This window comes from Nuphar pumila, chromosome 2 (genome assembly GCF_984573655.1).
Source record: "Nuphar pumila chromosome 2, dmNupPumi1.hap1.1, whole genome shotgun sequence".
Lineage (NCBI taxonomy): Eukaryota > Viridiplantae > Streptophyta > Magnoliopsida > Nymphaeales > Nymphaeaceae > Nuphar > Nuphar pumila.
In genome coordinates, this window is record NC_143250.1 from 124634825 (window position 1) to 124652818 (window position 17994).

A 17994-nucleotide genomic window follows, 5' to 3' on the forward strand; every position below is an offset into this window, starting at 1 on the left:
GTGGCTAAAGTAACCCGAAACTACAACAACCGAAACATGGTTCGCTAATCACATTGCAATCAAACATGCTCATATTTATATTCACATTCATTGCAGTTAAGAACATAATCATACTCAATTTATCATGAAAATAAATACAGTCCACCTGTCATGAATGAATTTAATCATTATCATGAAGCATAATTTGTGTAGGAGCCTATTTCTCTGAAACATGGCATCCTTATACCAAAATCATAACTTACCAATAATGATTTAACTAGTCTCCATCCTAATTATAAATATTTATATTGGATCTAATATAATTCAAAATTGAATTTATAATTTTTTTGAATAAAACATCAAAACATAATTAGAGTCACGAAACTTGACTTTCTTAATAAGAGCTCTCATAAACCCTTATCAAGAAAATCTATATGACTCTGATTAATATATTGATTTTGTGGTTATATTGGCTTTTGAAAATCTTGCGATAAAATTATAATGGATTGTAAACGTTGCTGATATTTGTTAACTGAGGCCATTTATGCTTGGTAGAGAACTATCAACATATTTTTGCGATCAGTTAGGTGGTAGGACATATTCCCTCAAACGCCTGCATTATATCCTGCCATACTGATGCAGTAAATCTGCAGCAAAAAATAATGGATCGTGCATTCTTCATTACGTTTGCCAATATGACATCTATTAGGTAGGTAGAATAATGCCTTTCTTTATGGCAGCTACAAATGCAGTTAACTAATTTTTGCTCTCGACAATCTCCAACTCAACACCTGTTCAGAGGGCCTGATATGCCTCCATACGCCCTTCCCAGTTGGTCCCAAAGCTGGAGATCTGTCTTCCCGTATTCTAAGCTTGAACTTCATTTCCTTCTTTTCTTGGTGAGAGGTTCAAATTCGCAAATTTTTTATTATAAAAGATCTTTTTACCCTTTGCACAAGCTAATTTTTTTCAAACATGCAAACTTCCTCCCAAATATCCAATTATGGGAAATTCTTTTCAAATATGCGAATTTCTTTTTAAATATGTAATTTTTCTTCCAAATATGCTAATATGTGAATTTCTTCTCAAATATGTGATTTTTTTTTAAAGTATGTCATTTTTCTCACAAATATGTAAATTTCCTCCCAAATACATGATTTCCCTCCCAAATATGCAAATGTCATACTGTATTTGAAAATTTTCTTATAAAGTTTTTTAACGGTACATTTACGAATATAAGGCCATTTGTGTTTTGAAGTGTCACTAAAAGGTTTTTTTTTTTTACCTTTTAACACACTTTTACAAATACCAGGGTGGAGGCCCTTTGATGGGCATGTCTTGACATTTGCAAATATAATACTCATGGTTGCGAATGTCCCTAAAATTTGTGAGCCTTCTTTTAATAAAATCACACAAGGGCACAAATAGGACATTCACAAATGTATTAGAGAAAATTTACATATTTGAGAGAAAATCCACATATTTGGATATTTGAGAAGTTTATATATATATATATATATATATATATATATATATATATATATATATATATATATATATATATATATATATAAATATATAGGTCCTTTACAACAAAAAATTTGCGATTTTGGACATCATACAAATTTTTAAAAATTATAGGGCATTTCATAAAATGCATCACTTTTGGCATGCAGTACGATCATTTTTCAAAAATCTTTGGTCTCTCAAATCAATTCCACGACTTTGCACTCCTCCCATTAAGCTTTGTCACTTCATTTTCTTGTCTATACCAGGCAAACCACAAATGAGGGTTTTCCCTAAATATGAACCTTTGACATGCCATTTATAAGACCATATGCCATGTCTACTTTAGGTACTGTTTGGATGCCACTGAGAACTAGGTTTATAACTTGGTTTTCACAAACCCGGTTTTGGTTCAGAATCAGGTTTGTGAAAACCCACCCCACCCCAGTTTTTTCACTTACCTCAGTTTCATCAGGGGTAGGGATGCACAATGAACCGAGCTGGCACGAGCTTGGCTCGGTTAAGTTCGGCTCAAAGCTCGTCCGTGCTTTAAATAATCCGAGCTTGAACATGATTCTAATGCTCGGACGAGCAAACAAGCCGAGCTTGATCAGTCTACCAAGCTCGATAGGCTCGATAAGGCTCAGATACAAATAAATATAATATATTTGCAATTCTATTCAATAAGTTATTGTTAGTGTAATGCGTAGGCTGTTGGATTTTTATCAAAAGACTTTATTAATATAGAGTACTTTTAGTATGTATATATTATTTTTGGTGTCAATGACTGAAATATATGCTTTGGCTTAGTGGTGGGTCACTTGGAAAACTTGAGAGAGGTTTGGGTTTGAAACCCACCTTATACAATAATTTTTAAAAATGATTTTTTTTTGGAATGCCTTGAAGCTCAGCTCAAGTTCGGAACCCAGCAGAGTCCGGACAAAGCCATTTAAGCTCGAGACAAGGCTAGAAGATGGCCAAATTAGCACTGCTATTGCAAGGCGGCACTGATTTGACCATCTTTCGACTAGTTACTGGATGAAAAATGGCTGGATTCCAGCAGTTTTTTTAAAACTTCAATGGACGACTATTTTCTAGCATCATCTGGTCGAAATGTAATGATTTAAAAAAATCATTCATACCATTTTTGGGCATGGCTGGGATGGTTCTGCCCAACAAGGGCATGTTAAGAGTTATGTATAATATTGTATTACTGCATGTGTGCTGCCCTTTTTTTATATATTTACTTCTATATTACATTCTTATTAGGGGGATTCTTGTCCATATAATATTATGTTAGAGTCAATAGTTTTTGTCTTGTAGTGTATGATGAGGGGATATCTCTTGGGATGCACAATGAGCCAAGCTAGTTCGAGCTCAACCCATTGAAGCTTGGCTCAAACTCATTTTACAAAATAAAGGTTTAGGCTCGGTACACGTAAATGTGGAACAGTCCGAAAGATTTTAACTAAAAAATATAGGTAAATTATTTTTCAATATGTAATCATGCAACAGTTTCACCAATGGATACGTTCCAATCATACTAAGCACTAGACGGCCCGCTTAAGCACAAGCCTGAAAGTATCTTAGCTTCCTAGTATAATATCCAGTGCGGAACCACCATTATCAAACCGATTGAACACATTACATAAAAAATCATTAATTTAAATAATTCATCATTGGCATCGTTTTAACCGAATTAAGCTCTTGTGCATGCACTAGCGTTTAATAGCTCCTTAGAACAAAGTTTGAGAAAAAATCATCCAAATAACAAAAACTCATTTATTTTTCTTTATTTTTGTTGAAAAAATATAATAAAAAATATTGATTTAAAATCAGTCAAACATTAAGGATTTTTGGTTAAACCGCTCGTACACATTACATTCTAAAGCACATACATCTAACCATTCATGACCAAAATTAATAAAATATTGAACAGTCTAACTAATTATCAAACCATTCATGCAACTATCATAATGTCAATAATTAAAATAATCAAATAATATTTAATGAAAGTTTGACAGATAGCCCTTGAGATATCAAAATTATTAGCCTCACACAACACCCTTGCAACAACCTGCATCTGCTCCATCAAATCATATGTTAGTTGAAAAATATTGTATTTTGAAAACATAAGACTTTGAAGACTTAAAAAGATTCACATAGATAATGTAAATATATAATACACTAAGCTTGCATAACATGTATCAATCACATTATACAAAATTTAACATTAAATATGCAATTGAATTACTAAACAGTAAAGTTCAAGAATTCATATTTTCAAGAAATGTACAATCATAATATCTCATTTCAAACATATATAACAACAATATATTTCAGATTTTAGGACATTTAATTACATGCATGCATCCACATAATCATATGAACAAATAATAAAATTATAGAAAAATAAACTGAGCAATTATTTCTAAATTTTACTTGATTACCAAAAAACCTATCGGGTATGCGTAGACCTTCTATGAAACATACTATACTACTTAGGTGTTTATTATGCTATGTATTTTAATTTCTCGAGTAACTGACTAAATGGTTCCTCAAGGGTGGTGTTACACCGAGAGACACTATCTGGGGCATGGCTTCCAGTCATAACGGTGATTGATCACTCACTTCTGTAAAAGATCCAGAGACATGCCCACCTAGGACAAAATTTGACAGTTCTAACCTCCTAAATTCTCTTGATCGAAGGCCACCAATGCATTTTCCCTCACAGTATAAAAAAAAAAGGGCCCAGAGAGTTTCATATTGCTTACTCTCTTTAAGGTAGACCAAGGACCATTTCGGTTAAGTACACCTTGGTAAAAGGCTTACCAGAATCCTATTTAGGGTTATCTTAATAATTAGGCCATAGGTAAATGCAACTACCACTTAGGTTAGTGTATTGTCATCACATGGTTCTTATTCAAGAACCTTAATTCAACATTTTATTGATCACCCATATGCCCATACAACCCTGTGGGATTTCTGCCACCCTGCATGCATTTCATAAATACTGTATCACATAGCACCACATGCACTCATAAACAATGAATCACGTAAACATGATATTTAACAATTATTTATGTAGTATCACATAATTTTAATGAATAAAAATCAGCATGCATCATCATCACAAATATATATCATTCTATCAATCACAGTTTAAATCACTGTTAAGTTGTTTAGGTCACGTGGCTAAAGTAACCCGAAACTACAACAACCGAAACATGGTTTGCTAATCACATTGCAATCAAACATGCCCATATTTATATTCACATTCATTGTAGTTAAGAACATAATCATGCTCAATTTATCATGAAAATAAATACAGTCCAGCTATCATGAATGAATTTAATCATTATCATCAATCATAATTTGCGTAGGAGCCTATTTCTCTGAAACATGGCATCCTTATACCAAAATCATAACTTACCAATTATGATTTAACTAGTCTTCATCCTAATTATAAATATTTATATTAGATCTAATATAATTCAAAATTGAATTTATAAATTTTTTGAATAAAACATCAAAACATAATTAGAGTCACGAAACTCGACTTTCTTAATAAAAGCTCTCATAAACCCTTATCAAGAAAATCTATATGACTCTGATTAATATATTGATTTTTAGTACCTCAAAATATATCAACCCTAATTAAAACATTAATGATAATAGATTGAATCAATGAGTTCATTACAACTAACTCATAGCAAAAAATACACAAGCCAATTTTTCGGTTAAGGCTCTCATAAGCCCAAATCTAAAGACTCATGTTTTTAATTATGTTCAGTTGTAGCCAAGCTTACAAAAGGCAAATCCCTATAATTTAATTTAGTTCATGCTATAAATGACTTAAAAAAAATCAAACCACAACAACATATAAATTTATAGGAATCAAATTCTGAGAAAGAGCCCCAAACCCTAAATCAATTTCTAAGAAATTAGGGTTTTGATTATCTTAAAACAAACCATTCAATTTCCATCCATTCAAGCATGATTTTCAGTTATTTAACAAGTTACACATGATGAGCATCACCATACATATGGAAATACATTCTTTGGAATAAACCAAAATAGTTAAGTCGTATAACAACTAAACTTTTACAACATTTTCCAAACACACCCAACACAAATTTGGATTTAGATCTTACCCAATGTTTGAGTCTATGTTCATATTTCAGTAAGATGTCTTAATGCCGATAATATGTAAGACATGATAGGAAAACAATGAAACAACAAAATCCATACATGTTACTGCCTAATCATATGTACAAGTCATCAGGAAAATTTGGATCCCTAATTTTTACAAAATCCACCAAAAATTATAAATTACATATGTAATCATCACATGTTTACTGAGGCTGACTTCACCTGTCAGAAACACAACCCAACAAACTGATCTTTAAAATCATGAGTATAAAAATAATAAAAATTTCTCTACTGAACCATGTTCTGGTAGAGTTATAAAATAGATTTTGTAAATTATAAAAATTTTCTCAGATTAAAGAATTTATTGAGATTTATAGATAACATTTTTGGCAAAACCCTTTTTACACACTCTTGTATTATATGTTTGACTTCACCCAAATTTGTCATAATTTATTCGGAGTGGTTTTGCTTAGGCTACTATACCTTTGAAAAAGATAGGTCGAAAGAGTCCTATAACCAGAGCCTAAAACTGGAGCTATGTTAAGATGAACATTTCTTCCTCAAAACTGATCCAAATTGGATAAAATAAGATCCTAAAATTAAGTTCTATAGATTACCTAGTGTTTTTATTTAAAAATTTTGCACTGATATTCTCAGAGATACATAATTATTTCTAAAACTGGTCAAGAAGATATAATAGTCATCTCAAATAATAGTTTCTCAGAAAACATTTTTACTAAAAACTATCCTAAGTCCATAGAACCTTTGAAACTTCAATATTTTGGATTCAACCAGATTTCAAAAGGACTAATTTATGGATATCACAAAAAAAATGTTATTGCTACATACATTTTTATGAAAAACCAATGATTCGTGTTTTTGTAAATCCAAATAAGCAATATCTTCGTCAAAGAAAATGTGTATGACTGATCTAATAATGTAAATATACCTCTGAAATAATATATTATACACATATGCATGCTTGGTGTATGTATAAAGCATAAACTAAGTAAATCTTACCTAAAAGAATTGATAGATTGTTAAACTGAAAGAAAATTGGGTGATCTGATAGTCTCACAAACACCACCACCTTACAATATGCAGGTTTAATGACTACTCAAGCCACACACTCCAACTCTCGTAGGTGTGAAGAGGAGAGGAGGAAGAAGTGAAAGCAAAAAGAGAAAAAAAAAAGGAAAGGAAAGAAAGAGAAGAAAATATTTTTAGCACTTATGAATGAGAAGGGCGTGTGGGAGGGGGTTTATAAAACCCTCTTTCACCTAGACAAAGTTTCAACTTGGTTAGAACTCTCCTCTCAAAAAAAATATGTGAAAGGAGAAGAGTCCTAGCCTATATGAACTTCCAACATCTCTTGGATTTTCTTTCTTTATTTGTTTATCAACTTCTTTAAAACTCTAGTTAGTTAGGAATCTACTTATTTATCTTTTTCATATGCTAACCACTAACAATTATCTATATTATCTAATTGATCTAAGAGGTGTGGGATGTGCCACCCTCTTTGATCTCCTAATTAATAATTTAATTAATTTTGGAAAAATCTATTTTTCTAAGTAAAGTCCTAATTAAGTTTTCCAATTAGAAGTAAATGATATTTAAACTGCACGGACTCTTGGATCCAAATGGGGTCCACATAAGTCATCCCATATATGAGGGTCCAATCTATTGGTATTGGATCCAATTAACATTTTAAATCAGATTCAATCCAAATTATTATTTCCATTCCATATTAGATCCGAATGCTAGGATTTAGATCCAAATTCAATATCCATAATCTAAAAATATACAAATAATTTATTTTCTTGTTTAGTCCGCATATTTTAAATTTTACAATTGAGACCGAATTTCATAATTAGTCAAAATCAAGAATTTCAAGAAAATCAAGAATTTCTGAAAAATCAAGAATTTGCACTCAAGTCATAGATACACAAAAAAATTTATCATTTATTTAATTCAATTATCAAAGAAAAATCTTGGGTCTTACAAAATGAGCCGGGCTTGACAAGGTAGTCTAACTCGGATAAGCTCTGTAAGCTTGACTAAGCTCAGCTTGCATACTTATATGAAAAAATAAATTTTATATATGTATTATTTTGTTCATAATGTGACCATAAAGAAAGGTCTTAGCATCTTACCTCAACGGGTGTGGGTTCAAATCCACCACTTTCCACCATTTCAAAAAGATTTTTACACAAATTACAAAACCTTTGATATTTTTTTAAAAATTAAAGGTGTTCAACTCAATCTAATCACGAGTAAAGGCTCAAACCCGACTCATGTGCATCCCTATATCTCTCTCTATATAGATGTATTTTCTTTTCCAAGCTAATGAAGTTTTTTAAAACTCTCCCTTTTTGCTTATTGTTCTTCTCTTATGACATCATCTATATTCAGTATGGTATCAAAGCTATATTGGGCCTAGAAGAAGAAAACAAAGGGGAGATCATGCTGTTGTTGAGACTTCATTCAAGGAGGGTGCTGACGTCAGCATCCATAGTTTGTCTTCAAGGTTTTGGGGCACGTAGGTATTCATTTGGTAGTTCTTGATTTTATAAGCCTCTAGAGTCAAGAACTTTGACCATGCCTTAGATTGAATTTTCGAGTGACTTTTTAAATCATTTTTCTATGAGGATTTGAGACTTCCTACATGCGGTAACTGAGTATCACTTGTTTTTGCTATTTCTTAGCTATTGAGTGCCTATTAACCTATTGGTTGTTGTCGAGCATAGTAGAATAGTGTTGTGCATTGATTGTTCACATGAGTAGGGTAATATTTTTGGGTGTTGGATGTGATTAGTGTAACGATCCCAAACTCAACCTTGAAAATATGCAGAAATATTTTTTTTTAAATACAAATGCATATTTTTAAATCATCGTAGAAAGACATACCTATGGATCCAGGGTACATCATAGATTTATATCACCAACCCATATCAATTCCAAACAAAAAATTTATTTAAACCAAGATTTAATGTAAATGAAATTTGATCTTAATAAACTCAAACATTATGTCTATAAGTTTAACAAAAACAAATCCCCAATATGGTTAGAATCTCAATAACCCATCATAAAGGTTGCCACCTCCAGTAATCTAGTTCCGGTTCATGAATAAATATATGAGTGTATATTCACCTCAGATCAAATGAAATAAACACATATTCATGCTCTTGGCTAAACTCGGGTTCATATCATAGTAAAAAAAATGGGATTCTCAATCTTGCTAAAATTAGATTTTCATTCAAAATCCCAGATTTTACATACTTGAACAAAGCTTCAAATAATATCTCAGATAAAAAAAAAGTTTGACAACAACCCCAATTTATTAAATTTAAAATCCCACATTTAACTTTAAAATCCATCATTGATTTAGAGCTTGTTTCCTCTAAATAAAAAATCGGTAATTCAGCCTTAAGGCCGATTAGAAATCGGATTTAACTACTCACTAAAAACTCATTTTTTTTTGTAAATTATCTCCAAAATTTTATTTATTTACCACCATAATGATTTTCAAATGCACATGCTAAAAAAAATATAAACCTATCACACCGATACTATTCTGAACAGTCCAAACCAATTTATGTTTCAGTTTGACATGAAACCTCAAAACTGTTATGAGGTTCATGAGTCCAACTCGAACCCTGAAAACTGGTTTTGGTTTTAGTCCAAAAGAATACCCAACACGCGTGAGTCATACCGATTCTTTTTATTCTAGATCAGTAAAAATAATTGGTATACAAAAATCCAAACGGTACAAGTATCAACCAACATAAATCGATGAACTAAGAACCCAAAACTGTATACACTCATCAAATATAAATTGATGCAAAATCAATCAAGATTCGTATCATGAACAACATCAAAACATCAAAATCATGTAGGATTCTAAAATTTGTACACAAACATGCTTGTAAATGTTGACATGCTTATTAAAATGGATATGCTTGTTAAACCTAAACATGTTGAAACATTTGAACAAACTATTGATCTGCACATGCTTATAAAATTTAATTAATCGACTATGCATTCTGTACATGCTCCTAATCTATCAAAATTTCCATGTGCTAAACCAAAAATTATAAACATGCGATAATCAGAGCATGTAAAAAAAATATCAGAGCATGCGATAATCTGAGCATGGGAAAATTTGAACATACCATCAACAATATCAAAATTTAATCAATTAAACAAAACCTGTTCATGCTAATAAAATCCCAAAGCACATGGATTAAACCTATTTTGGATTTGCTTAAACATATGCCTGATTCAATCTATGCCAATCCTCTCGCCCGTCGTTTCATATGAGAGGATGCACGTACCTTAGCTGATGATATATGACCTAATTGAAGCTTCACAATAAATTATGGCCTCCTCCTATGAAGCTCTGAAAATCTCGGTAGCCTCCTCTCTCTCTCTCTCTCTCTCTCCCTCTCTCTCTCAAAAACACCATTTTGAGAGAGAGGAGAAGGCCTCACCCTCTTGTAGAGGGAACGTCCCACCTAGGTCATAACTCCTAGGTGACACCCCTATATGAAAGTCCTTATAAAAATGACTCTCCAAGGAAAACATCCCACCTTTCTAAGTTTTTTTCTAATTAAGCTTGATTAATCTTTCTAATTAAGATGTCATATTTGAAATTGATTTTCTTGATTTTAGAAAACTTACTATACGTACGTGGACCATGAATTCCATCCAGGGTCCAATGCATATGCCAACCCCTATATATCACGTTTAATTTATATTAAATTATTATCTACCACAAAAAATTACACCAATTACCATCAATTAAATTTCTAAAATCTGGACAATTACAAGGTTTTACAATTAGTGCACATTACCTTGGATATAGATAGAATGTTCTCTACCTGGTACATTGATAGGTAAGAGTTAATTGATGTGGCTGGCGACTGTGTTGTCTTGCATAGTTGTCTGTGTATTTTCTAAATATCTGGTGGTATTTGTACTGTTAATTTTGTGTGTGTAGCTTCTGTAGTTTGAAGGTTGTGTGAGGTACGAAGAAAGGAGTATAGATTATCCCAGTGAAGAAGGTGACTGTGTTGTCTTGCATAGTTGTCTGTGTATTTTCTACATATCTGGTGGTATTTGTATTGTTAATTTTGTGTGTGTAACTTCTGTAGTTTGGAGGTTGTGTGAGGTACGAAGAAAGGAGTATAGATTATCCCAGTGAAGAAGGTGACTGTGTTGTTTTGCATAGTTGTCTGTGTATTTCAACATATATTAGGCTAATTTTATGACAATCGTAATCATTAGAAAGGAGCTTGGTGGCTATTTGAATGAGACCAAAGCCAAACCAAAACCTACATATGCCGATTATGAAAAATTATTATAAGAATGAATAGTGAACAATGCATAAATGAATGCCTGGATATTAGGTTCAGTAGAATATAATATATCTGTGAATCACTTTAAATTTCAGGAGTCCAAAGTAGCATGACTGTATTACAAATAAGTCTACATACAAAAAAATTGGGCTAGGCAATACTGGCTCGTAAAAGAATTGAAGGCTATGCATAAAGAAAACAAATCAGTTGAGGAGTTTTATTCTGACACAGAGTTTGAGATGCACTTGCACTCATGGATGACCAAACCAAATGTGAAAAGTGTGCAAAGTATAAGAAGTGTACTACATGTCAAACTTGTATGAGGCCCACATCTCCTTTTTAAACCAATATTGTTTTGTTGCACTTTGTTTATAAACATGAGTATTGGTAAATTTTAACATAATCAGTTAGAAGTTCAGTGCTTGTATGTAGGTAATGAAGTTAGTGACTGTTGGTCTACAATATTTTTTTTCTAGTACAAGGGTCATAGTTGATTTGTCTCTAGAGTTGGTGACGATGGTCCATGTTAAAAAGGTGAAGAAGGTGTCACAAACTTGTGGGCACACTTTTAAACAAGTGGGTATTTGGTGAAATAAAGTTTGTGCAGTTGATCAAACATTATATATTGTAACTAATGATATTTTGATGTCGATGGTTATGGGATTGCAGAAAGCAACATCTTCTACTAAAGACTACAAGAGAAAAGGGACTTTTATTGGGAGTACAAGGGATAATGGTAAACCACATTACTGCAACTATGAGCCACTAAGAGTGAAATCAATTCAAGGTAGGGCACGTTTGCAACACCTGTGATTTTATAACTTTCAAACATGCAAAAATGCAAGCCGTGAATGTGATTCTAGCTGTGAATGTTGAAGTCTCAAAAACTTGTGAAAGTCTTACACAAGTCTAACCTTGTGATTGACTTTCACAAGCATTAGATGTTTAGTTGTGAATGTGATAGAGCAGTAACATGACATGATAGACACATAATCACGTAGATTTTCACACAAGTCAAATTTATAACCTAAAGCAAACATGAAAAATTTAATGTTAAAAAAAATAAAAAAATGATTGAATAAAAATTAAATAAGAGATTATGACGGAGAAATAGAAGAATAACACATATATACATGGTTGGACCAAATACCTAGATCCACGAGAAAAAGCTCTCGCATCCTCTTTTTTTCTTATTTATTTTATTCGATCTCTCAACTCACATATTTATATAGGTTTATGATCCAGATAAATAATCTTTATCTATAACTAACATAAAAAATAATCAAGATGAGTTAAGGATGAGTGATTGATAGGTGATAATCTTGGGGACTGTAACTGCTCTCAAAGATAAGCGATGATATTGAAAGCTACCATTTACGATTGAAAGTATTTTCCTATATTGTTATAAATTCCAACACACTCCCTCACATTGAAAGGTGAACAAAGAGAACTCCCAACTTGAAAATATGAAAATATATGCTAGAATTGATAAAGATGGTTGAATGCATTAATGTTTCAGCGATGATAACATAACAATAGAGTATCAAATAGACTACAATATGAAGCAAAGTCGTTGAAAGATGCACAACATGAAGATTGTAGTATGAACTTGCCAATGAAAAGAAGATTGCAGACTTTAAGTTGGTAAAGACAACTCCATCGAATACCATGTTAAAAAATAAAAAATAAATTAAATAAAAATTAAATAAGAAATTATGAAGAAGAAATAGAGGAATAACAAACATATACGTGGTTCGGCCAAAGGCCTATATCCAAAAAAAAAAACTCTCACATTCTTTATCTTTTTCTCTTTTCTTTTTCATTTTATTCAATATCTCAACTCACATATTTATATAGGTACATGATCCAGATAAATAATCTTTATCTACAACTAAAATGAGAAATAATAAAGATGAGATAATGATGAATGATTAATAGGTGATAATTTTGGGAACTGCTACTACTGCTCTTTGAGATAAGCGATGATCTTGAAAACTACCATATGTGATTGAAAATATTCTTCCATATTGTTATAGATTCTAACATTTAATGTTTTAGAATGTGAATCACATAAATCACTTTTTCAATTGATTGACTTGTGATCAAAACAAACATGCCCTAGATTAGCTTCGCCAATGGTTTTACTCTCTAACTAAAAAATTATTCAATGGAATCAAGAAGATTCAGTCTCGGGTTACATATGAATGAGTGAATTCCTACAATTCAATTTGATCAATCATTTCATCCTTTTAATTGTCATAAAGAATGAGTACCTTTTATGCATGCACATTTTGGTATATTCTTACTGTGAGTGGTGCATCTCTTCGTTGCATTGCCATCTGATTCAAGACTGCTAGATATTGATATCAAGTCAAATGAGATGGTCAATTTTTTAGCTACCACGTGCATCACTTGATAAAAAAAAATTGGTGTAAAATAGTGACTACGGACTGCAGATCTGCGAAAGTCCATAACATAAGGTTTTTTTCCATCTCTATATAGATCCTTGTTAGATATCCTCTAAAGTGAAAGATGAAACATGCATTGCTTCAGCATATAGTGGAAAGCAAATGTTTTTCACAAGAGTGATTGTGTACATGAAAATATCAAGGTTTTATCAGGTGACTTAAAGGGTCATAATTGGAAGTCATGCTTTGAAGTTTCATTGGCTGCATTACTTACCATTTTCAATTCTACAACAAAAATCTTGCATCATACTTCTTGTTTCTCTAGATAAATGCGTATTTTTTCATAAATGGTGTAGTTCACTCACCATTACGAAATAACAGCGCCTAGCAACAATTATATGCCATACATTTTTCTGCAGCTCTACATTGTTCATTTCTTTTTCATTTGGAATCCATAGTTGAAATTGAATTACAATAAAGGGCAGGTATGATCAGGCATATCTGTTTAAGTCTTAGTTTTTCAATGAGACGTTGGGGACAATACATAAGCAATTTGGATCAGGTAATAATATTAAAAGAAGACCCCAAGGAGATGAATTTATTGGCTTCCGTTTCAACAACCAAATGTACCTGCATATGCGTTTGTGTGCATGCATATGATATGTTAGGTGTGTGCATGTGTATGTGTGTGTATCGATTATCATGCGAGAAAATGTCTCTCCTTAAATTATAGTTTGAACATTAATCGTTGTAGCCCAAATTTGATTGTTACATCTTATCATGTAAATCCTACTGGAGGATACTCTTACTAAAACAACTTGTGTATCTGTAATTTTTTACATGCTAAGCATGCTATGGTATATAGCTAAGGACTAGCATCTCTCAGTTGCTTGAGGAAGAAGGGTACTGTGCAAAAAATGCAAGTTTTCGGAAGAGAGCTAAGAGGGTGACAATATTAGAGATTAAAAGCAGATATTTTTTAACAGCACATTGATCAACACAATTATTAACCAGGATTTTGAAATTAATCCACGTTTTGTTTGAAAGCTGATCCTCTAGTTTAATTCATCTTTTGGACAAAACATTGAAGAAGTCATTTTAAAGGCCAAAATATGATATTGAGTATGAAATGACTGTAAAAAATAAGGTGTCTACTGGGTCACCCCACGTGGTCAGTGGGGGAGGTTGTAAAGACAATGACATGAAGGTGTGGATCAAACCACATTGGCACACGGGTATGTTCATAGCTTTTGAAGGTAGACCATGTAAGGCAGGGTGGTCATGGCCCCACTTGGGGTTTGCCTCAGTGAGAGGCGGGTGCATTAAGTGGCACAGTTCTTAATGAGGGTTCCTCATCATAAAAACAAAGAAAATACAGTGTTTTATCCCAATATTATTGTGTTATGAACATGATATTGACTTTTTTATATTTTCATATAATTTTAATGGTTTTATATTTTTATAAAATTAAATTTAATGGTAGTTTCCTGAGATTTTTCCAAAAGAACATATTTTCTTAATTTATCAAGAGATTTTTCTTTGTCGACAAAATCCTGATAACGAGACTTGATTCCAACTGAATCTGATGGATTTGCCAAATCTATTCCACAGACAAGGGGAAAGATCAAACTAGAATTAGGATATAGATTATAGACTGCCCATATCCAGTAACATGGGTTGGAGTTGATTCAGACTTGAGTTGGGACTCTGACCAACTTGTAACTCTAAGGCCGATTGTAAGGCAGAGTTAGTGTGAACTAGGGGTGTCAACAGATCGGATATCCACCAGAATGAATGGGTTCAGACCCGTATCCGACTAGGAGGGGTTGATATTGGATTTGAATGCTGATCTAATCGGATCTTTTATAAGAAAAACCATACCCAGATTCATTAAAGATTACGAAAACCAGACCCGGTCATTACCGGGTAAAATGGTATTTTTTAAGTTTTCTACATTGAAAACTTGCAGATCTTAGTCAGCTATGGGTTTGGTATAAAATTTTGTAAACCACACACCGGTCCATTTAATAATTGGAGTTCATGGGTCAGACCCGAATAGTTAATGGGAGCCTTTCCTTTGTTACCAAACCCTGACCCTATGGGCCATAACCGAGCCGTGTGAATCCAATTATGCTGGACCCAAGTAGATTGGGCTTCTAGATCCAAGCCGAATCCTGAATCCGAATTCACCTTCCGATTTAGAAATAGCGAGACACGAAATTCGACCTCTGTTTTTGGTCTTAGGAAATTGGATTGCCATGATTGGATCTTTGTGAAGTCTCCTTGTGCATCTTCTCTGAATGCTGAGCAGCGCATCTGTTTCTTCATGGAACTGTTTGGTTCGACGGTATACACGAGATGGGTTGTACGGAAAGTCTCTGTATCTCTATTACATGATGCTAAAAACTGATTGCCGTCCTGATAATTTCACCTTCCCTTTTGTCATCAAGTCTTGTGCTCAATTGGGCCTTCTGAATGATGGGAAGAAAGTCCATGCCCACTCCATTTTCATGGGTTTGGAGAGTGATCTCTTTGTGCAAACTACCTTGCTTGATATGTATGGGAAACTTGGGGACTTGGCCTGTGCGCGCCAAGTGTTTGATAAAATGCCCCGAAGAAGCATTGTATCATGGAACGCAATGGTTGGTGGTTATTGCAAGGTTGGTGATCTCAGTTTGGCACTTGGGGTTTTAAATAGTATGCTGATGGGTGGTTTGAGACCCAATTTAAGTACCTTAGTGACCATTACATCTGGCTGTTGTAGGTGTGAGTGGTTGCGAGTTGGCACTTCGATTCATTGCTACGGGATGAAAATTGGACTTGATTTAGATTTGGTGCTGTGTAACTCAATTATGAATATGTACATTGTGTTCGGGCGTGTCGATTCTGCTCGCCTCTTGTTTGATCTGATGGCAGAAAGGTCAGTTGTTTCTTGGACCACAATCATTGGTGGGTATGCAAAGATTGGAAAGTTTCATCAGGCTTTCAGTCTTTATTACAAAATGCTGCTAGAGGGAATCAGACCTGATTCAGTTGCATTTATAAATATGTTATCTGCTTGTGACTATCTTGGAGGGGCTCCATTGGGAAGCTCAGTTCATGCTTCCATCATCAAAAGTGGCTGCGAGCATGATGACTCTACCATGACTGCACTTGTATCCACGTACATGAAATTCCATGATGCGAATTCTAGCCGTAAATTATTCGATATCAGGAGTAACAAGAGTGTTTTCTTGTGGACGTCGATGATCAGTGGTTATGTTCAAAATGGAGATCCAAGTGAGGCACTGGTGTTGTTTAGAAACATGCTGATGTTATGTACAAAACCAAATGAAATAACCATTACAAGCGCTTTATCTGCTTGTGCTGAATTGGGTTCATTTGCAATGGGGAAATGGATTGAAGAGTATATCTGCACCAATGACATTGAGATGAGCATTCGCATTGTGACTGCTCTTGTTGACATGTACTGCAAATGTGGAAGTATTGAAAATGCTAGGGGACTATTTGATAGATTTCCCAGTAGAGACTTAGCCTTATGGAGCTCTATGATTGCAGGATATGCAATTCATGGGAAGGTAAAGGAAGCCATTGATCTCTTCTCTGAGATGATAAAAAAAGGTGTAAGGCCAGATGAAGTTGCCTTTACTGGAATACTAACTGCTTGTTGCCACTCTGGGTCAGTTGAAGATGGACTACACTACTTTTCTTCTATGAAGAATGATTTCAGCATAGAGCCCAAATTTGTACATTACTCATGCATGGTTGATCTTCTTAGTCGTGCTGGTTACTTGAGTGAGGCATGGAATATCATTCAAGAGGTGCCCGTAGAAAACCAGAGTGCTTTAATGGCTCCTTTACTAAGTGCATGTAGGACTTATACCAATGTTGGCTTAGCTGATGCTGCTCATCATTTCCTTGAACATGAGCCTAGCAGTAGTGGAAATTTCATTTTGTTGTCCAACATATATGCTGCAGCTGGGAAGTGGGATATGGCAGCTAATACAAGAAGATTAGTTGAGGAAAAGGGGCTGGTTAAGAAAGCTGGATGTAGCAAGATTGAACTAGATAATGGGGGTGTCGTTCTTTCTCATGGGTGATCTGCACTGGCTCAAGAAGAATGCTAGTTGAATGTTGAAGACATATATATGTTCGTTAGTTTCCATTGTAGATAGTTAATGTTGTAAATATTCTGATTAATGTAAGATGTGATCAAATACACCTGAACTAAAACTGTTCAGAAATATTAAATATATATGCACCAAGCTTGCGAGCATTGCATGCACAATACCTGTGCATAATAAGCAAATGGAAGAGGGTAATGTAAGGAATTAAGTTGTCTTTATAATACCTCTCCCAGAGTAGAGGCTTAAGAAATTATTTATTTATTTTTAATAATTGTGCCATTTGGAATCATTTTCTTTAAATGTGATATAAACTTAGGTAGGTAGCTCCCAAGAATTCCATCACAATTTCACCTTCTTACCTCGTGTCAAGGGTTCACAAGAAAGCTACTGAGAATATGTTGCGCATGCCACTAATATTACTCTGAGCTAATGTAGCATGATGCTGCAAAAAGCTTTTAAGCGAGC

At 33.5% G+C, this 17994-nt stretch overlaps 1 pseudogene; it reads left to right on the forward strand.

Moving 5' to 3' along the window:
- Positions 1-15702: 15702 nt before the first annotated feature.
- Positions 15703-17502, forward strand: LOC149847006 (pentatricopeptide repeat-containing protein At4g19191, mitochondrial pseudogene; annotated as a pseudogene).
- The last annotated feature ends 492 nt before the right edge of the window (positions 17503-17994 follow it).